Source organism: Leuciscus leuciscus (assembly GCF_965113295.1).
Source record: "Leuciscus leuciscus genome assembly, chromosome: 14".
Classification (NCBI taxonomy): Eukaryota; Metazoa; Chordata; class Actinopteri; order Cypriniformes; family Leuciscidae; genus Leuciscus; species Leuciscus leuciscus.
The window spans coordinates 10,120,387-10,126,386 of NC_138738.1; the positions used below are offsets into that span (position 1 = coordinate 10,120,387).

At 40.0% G+C, this 6,000-nt stretch overlaps 1 protein-coding gene across 2 annotated transcripts in view; it reads right to left on the reverse strand.

Moving 5' to 3' along the window:
• camkva (CaM kinase-like vesicle-associated a) overlaps positions 1 to 5,753 on the reverse strand; it is a 33,664-nt gene extending 27,911 nt beyond the window's left edge. Inside the window, exon 1 of one of the 2 annotated variants that reach the window (XM_082190326.1) lies at positions 5,561 to 5,753. The gene's annotated coding sequence lies outside the window, so the exon portion shown is untranslated. The remainder of the gene's footprint in view (positions 1 to 5,560) is intronic. The other variant, XM_082190324.1, reaches the window with a different exon arrangement.
• Between the last annotated feature and the right edge of the window lie 247 nt (positions 5,754 to 6,000).

Consider the following 6,000-nt stretch of genomic DNA (forward strand, 5'->3'; position numbering starts at 1 on the left):
CCACGCTCAAAGTCTATGTGGCGGCTATAGCAGCGTTTTCCAAACCAACGCTTGGTCAGTCACTAGGAAGGAACGATCTGGTCATTCGGTTCCTTAGAGGAGCTAAGAGGTTAAATCCTCCCAGACCTCCCTCAGTCCCCATATGGGACCTTTCTACGGTCTTGGAGGCCATGAAGGGTGCCCCATTTGAGCCTATCCAGTCAGTAGATATCAAACACTTGTCTTTCAAAACGGTGTTTCTTCTGGCTCTCGCTTCAGTGAAGCGCATAGGGGACTTACAAGCGCTCTCAGTGAGCGCGACGTGTATGGAGTTTGGGCCAAATGACTCGAAAGTCATACTCAAACCAAGGCACGGGTACGTCCCTAAATCCCTCAATACACCGTTCAGGGCCCAGGTAATTTCCCTGTCTGCCCTGCCGGTCTCTAACGAGGAGAAGGACGCCAGCTTCCTTTGCCCAGTCAGGGCGCTAAGGGCTTATGTGTCCCGCACGTCTGTTTTCAGACAGACGGAGCAGCTCTTTGTTTCACTCTACGGACGTTCTAAGGGACTCGCCGTTTCGAAACAGAGCCTATCCAGATGGATAGTCGATGCTATAGCGCTGGCTTACACCTCTAAGGGCTTGCAGTGCCCATTGGGTGTCAGAGCGCACTCCACGAGAGGCGTGGCCTCGTCGTGGGCTTGGTCTAGTGGGATTGCCTTGCAAGATATCTGTATGGCGGCAGGCTGGGCCTCCCCGTCTACATTTATAAGGTTTTATAACCTAGAGGTTCCCGCTCTGCAAGCTAAGCTGCTTTCAGTCTAGAAATCGGTACTGTCTGCCCCGAGTACGTCCGGCCCAGAATACCAAAATAGCGCGAGCAACGCTCGTTTAGATCGCGCAGCTCTATGGGCAATGTGTAAGACCCACTATATTCATCAGTCCAGGCCGGGGTCGCCCTGACTGAGTAAATACCATCACTATAACTGTTCTTATAGGATGCTGCATTACAGGAATGATGCTATTCTAGCCACTCTTCCTGGGCTCTCTGTGAGTCACTTATGATCATGTACTACATGAGCCCGGGCACCTGCCCTTGGGACTTTGGTGCTGGATCATAGCATGCACGGCGTTTTACACTGTTTCCCCTAGCGTAAGATATTACGCAGTACGAGAGTACCTCTCGTAAGAGAACGTACTCGGTTACTAACGTAACCTCGGTTCTCTCTAGAGAGGAAACGAGTACTGCGTATCTTGCCGTGCCTGCGCACGCTCCGGTTCGCTCCGGCGATGAAAAACCGGTAAGCTAGCCTTTCGATGCTATATTTATAGCCCCAGGCCACGCCCGTTTCGGCGGGACGTGACGTATGGGGCGCGAAGCGCCCCCATTGGTGATGACGTCACGATAGGGCCTTATCGATAGGCTGCTGCAGTTGCCGCAGGGCAGCCAATAGGCGCGCGAGCTGTCTCGCCTATGTCTGCATGCTGCCGCAACGCGTTTTACATTATTTCAAAATTAAGGATAATTTTTTGGCTTCAGTATCTCGCGGAAAAGAGATTTCCCCTAGCGTAAGATATTACGCAGTACTCGTTTCCTCTCTAGAGAGAACCGAGGTTACGTTAGTAACCGAGTACGTTTTTGTTTTGGTCTGTGTGATCCCGCCCACTGCCAATTTACTCCATAGTATTTCGACACCCCTGGATGCCAGTTGGAGGAAAACACAGATTATTGTAGCCATGGAAGCCAGCAAATGAACTGGGTCTGAGATTGCTATACCTGACTAAAAAGCCTCACCATCCATCTAAAAAGCTCTATGACCAGACAGAGGCATATTAAATTGTGTGTAACACACATTAACTTACAATGTAATGCTCAGCGTCTTCCATTGTCAACTGTGCTCGTTCCTGTTGCGTGTCCTCAAACTGGCAACCCGCCTAAGCATCAAGTCTGAGGCGGAAACAGCTCTCTCCAATATTTCTAATTTTGACAGTAGGACCCACTTCAACCACTAAATGTCATTATTACATAATGCACCTGTAAACAATTGCTACATCCAAAAACACAACTAAAACACCACTAAAAAAGTATGTTCTATATAGTATTAATATGTGTATATGAATGTAATCTGGACATATTACATTCGGCATGTGGTCATTATCACCTGGCCTACCAGCGTCAGTTGTGTCGCTTCACTGCCATTCACAGGCCTCTCCCATGGCCTCATGGGATAGTAAAGTGTCCATCATATGCACACTTCAGAATCTCACCGGAAGTAGAAGGTAATCTGTGTACTTTCGACTACTCTTTAATGAGTACTGTGAATTCGGACATACTTCTTTTGTAACATACTGTTTTTCACCCAATACTATATAGTAGGGAAGAATGCAATTTCAGATGTAGCCAATGGTTTTCTGTTTTCCACAAAATTACACACACATGAACGTTAAAAAGTTTGGGCCGGGGTTTGTAAGATTTTTTATATTTTTGAAAGAAGAATTATGCTCACCAAGGTTACATTTATTTGATTCAAAATACAGCAAAAAACAGTAATATAATATTGTGAAAAATTATTACAATCTAAAATAACTGTTTTCTAATTTTATATATTTTATATTCAATGTATGTTTCATTGTTTTATATATCAATGTATAATGTAATTGTTATTGTAAGGCAAAGCTGAATTTTCAGCAGCAATTTCTCCAGTCTTCAGTGTCGCATGATTCAACAGAAATCATTAATATGCTGATTTGGTGCTCAAGAAACATTCTTATTATTAACAATAAAAAAAATTAAAAAAATTTAGGATGAAAAAAGTTCAAAAGAATGCCAGGTATTTGAAATTGAAATATTTAGTAACATTTTACATGTCTTTTCTGTCACAATTTTACACACACTTGATGAATAAAAATATTTATATATATATATATATATATATATATATATATATATATATATATATATATATATATATATACCCTAATTTTTTAATGGTAGTTTATGAAACGTTATGTTAAAAAAACAGTAAGAAATAGCTAAAACTCTGAGCAGTAATATTTCTGCAACAGGCACTTGAATGGTGGAAAAGAGCTCATTGAAAATACCTAGTCACTGGATTATATTTAGTTTGGTTATATTTTTTGGCAACCTCCGCCTGAGACACTGATCAACAGGTTGTTGAGAAAAGATAGAAAGTTCTGGCTAAAAACTATAACTACTGTGGCCAGTGGTCCGCTATTATAAAAGTGTTTTGTTTTGATTCAGTTTTAGGAAAACTGTAGTGGGGAGGGGGAGGGTGTGCTCTTGTTCATCACCTTTGGTGCAGTGCGGGTGTTGGCTGGGGGTGGAGGTGGGCCAGGTGTTATGTTATATAAAGGGATGACGGGCCCTGCTAAGAGCTCTGGAGAACAGGATGGTGTTTTGATCAGAGGTGGTGGGTGTTTTAGCCCGTGGGTTGCATTCACACACACATACTGTACAGACACAAACACGGTGTCCGGGCTGCTTTGTGCTCGTCTTCTATGGGAGCCACAGAGAGCAAGGTCAGTTATGCTATTCTATCTATTGGTGCCATAACATCCATCAAATCTAGCAGATGGACTCCTTTGAGCAGATGGATACAGATAAAATTGTCAGAAAACAACAGTGACAAAAAAACAAACAAGAGGTGGACACACAATACAAACTTAACAAATTTTACAACAAAAACAAGATTCATACTATTTATCTCCTCTTTCATGAATAAAAAAAGCCAGAATGCAACAACTAAACAACTAGTGCAACAATCATTGACTGTTACATAAGAAATAATTGCCCCTCAAGCAATACTGTGACCACTAAATTACAGGTTGAGAGTGTTTAAAAGAAATATCCTAGGTTAAATACAAGTTAAGCTCCATTACCACAGAAAAAAAAAAACCTGATAAACATTAAATGTTGACAATTATGGACTCACAATTGAAGTCTATGGGGAGAAGTGCACAACAGTCCATTGTTGCACACACTCACACACACATACATATATACCAATTAGAAATGAGCTACAAAGATTAAATCATACATGGCCACCAAAACATAAAGGATTATATAATTTAACGTTCTTGAAAGTAGGGAAATAAAATGAAATGCCTGGTTTATTGTAACCATATTAGTGAATTTTAAATGACAGAACTAGTATCATTTGAATAAGCAAGTTATCTTATAATTTAACATATAACATCTACAAAAGCTATGAATCTGCAGATTTAAAAATATCATGCCTGACCAGATGGGGAAGGTTGGAAGTTGGAACACCTTCTATTGTTTGGACAGTGGACACACAAGTTTTTTTTTTTTTTTTACTCCAAGACAACACAAGACAAGACAAAGTAGCGTATTGGTTATGCACCGCACCACACACACACACACACACACACACACACACACACACTGTCTGTCATTAAAGTTACCAGGTTATTTATCTGGTTTGCATTATAAAATGTCTCCTATTTGTTCACATTTATGAATTAAATAAATGGGTAACACTTAAAAATAAGGTTCTCAGTTAACATTAATAGTTAAAATGAACTAAGATGGAACAATACTTCTTCAGCATTTATTAATCTTAGTTAATTTCAACATTTACTAATATGTTAATAAAATCAATATTTGTTAACATTCGCTAATGCACTGTGAACTAACATGCACAAACAACGAACAGCTGTATTTTTATTAACTAATATTAACAAAGATGAATAAATATTGTATCAAATCACCACAATAAAGTAAAAAAGTAATGTAGAGTAATGTGCTAGGTTGTAACAGCAGTACTCTCTGTACTTTACACTAATTTACACAATTTAAGTATATACATACGTATTAGCCACTTTAATCAGAGCATAAATATGGGACTTACGTTTGAGATATATAGAACAAAAACACAGATGTTGTTACAGACGCTGAAACAAAACCCTCAAAATGTCATTATGTGCAGCATTGGGCAACGTGGTGCCATGGACTGCAAAAAAAATTAAAAAGCAAAATTTCAAATCTATTAAGCAATTGCATCCATACAAAATGTATTACCTGTAAGAATTTACTTGGTTTAACAAATTACATATCACATTGTTGGCCAATACCACACAGAATTCTAAACATTCCAAAATTGCACTTTTGTCATCTAGTAAAAAGGTTCAAACTCACTTAGAGTCTAGGCTACTGCACGGTGGGATCAACTTCTAATTAACATTCATTAAAGAAATCAACTGAGGATGAACTGATGAATTACAGAACTTTTTCTGTCAAGAAATAACGAACGAAAGAAAGAAACAGCAGTGTCCACTTGCGCACAACATACGCAATGATGATTTAGGTTTGATGTAAGCATACTTTTGTGTGCGCGGAACCTCTTAAAGTTGTTGAAAGAGTTGTGCAGTCCGCTAGTTTTAGTTACAGGTGGTGTCACAGGTGAATTTGCTTCAGAAAAGAAAAATAGCGACCCGGTTTTTTAAACGTAAAGCGTTGGGTAAAACCAGTAAGGGGAAACAAATATACGCATTCAGCGACAACCCTTATAGGTTGAATTGATGTAACCACGAAGACTTACCGGATAATTTGAGCGATTCAGAGAAATAGGTGTATGAAGGGTGGCGTTCTTGATCGCTTCCCCCAGAGAGTCTCCTGATGTTTGAGTTCCCGGTAATTAAATTTTTGGCCAATATTCCGCGTGCCACGCTCTATTCGCGCGCTCTGCTGCCAACCCAGAAACCTGCACTTAGAGCGCGCGCTCGATAGCTCTCTCTCTCTCTCTCTCTCTCTCTCTCTCTCTCTCTCTCTCTCTCTCAGGTAGAGGTGCAGTATAGGGTTTAGTGCTGCAGCTGAAACTGCTCTTTGCTGGTTTAACATAACTATATCTGAGGATACAATATTTTTGTATCAAAACGTAAAGTTTTAACGCTCATTAACATACAGGTATTGGTTTGTTATGAGAACAGAAAACGGTAAAATGGTCGAAAACAGTTGCAGGTTAAAGGATAAGAGTAAAAA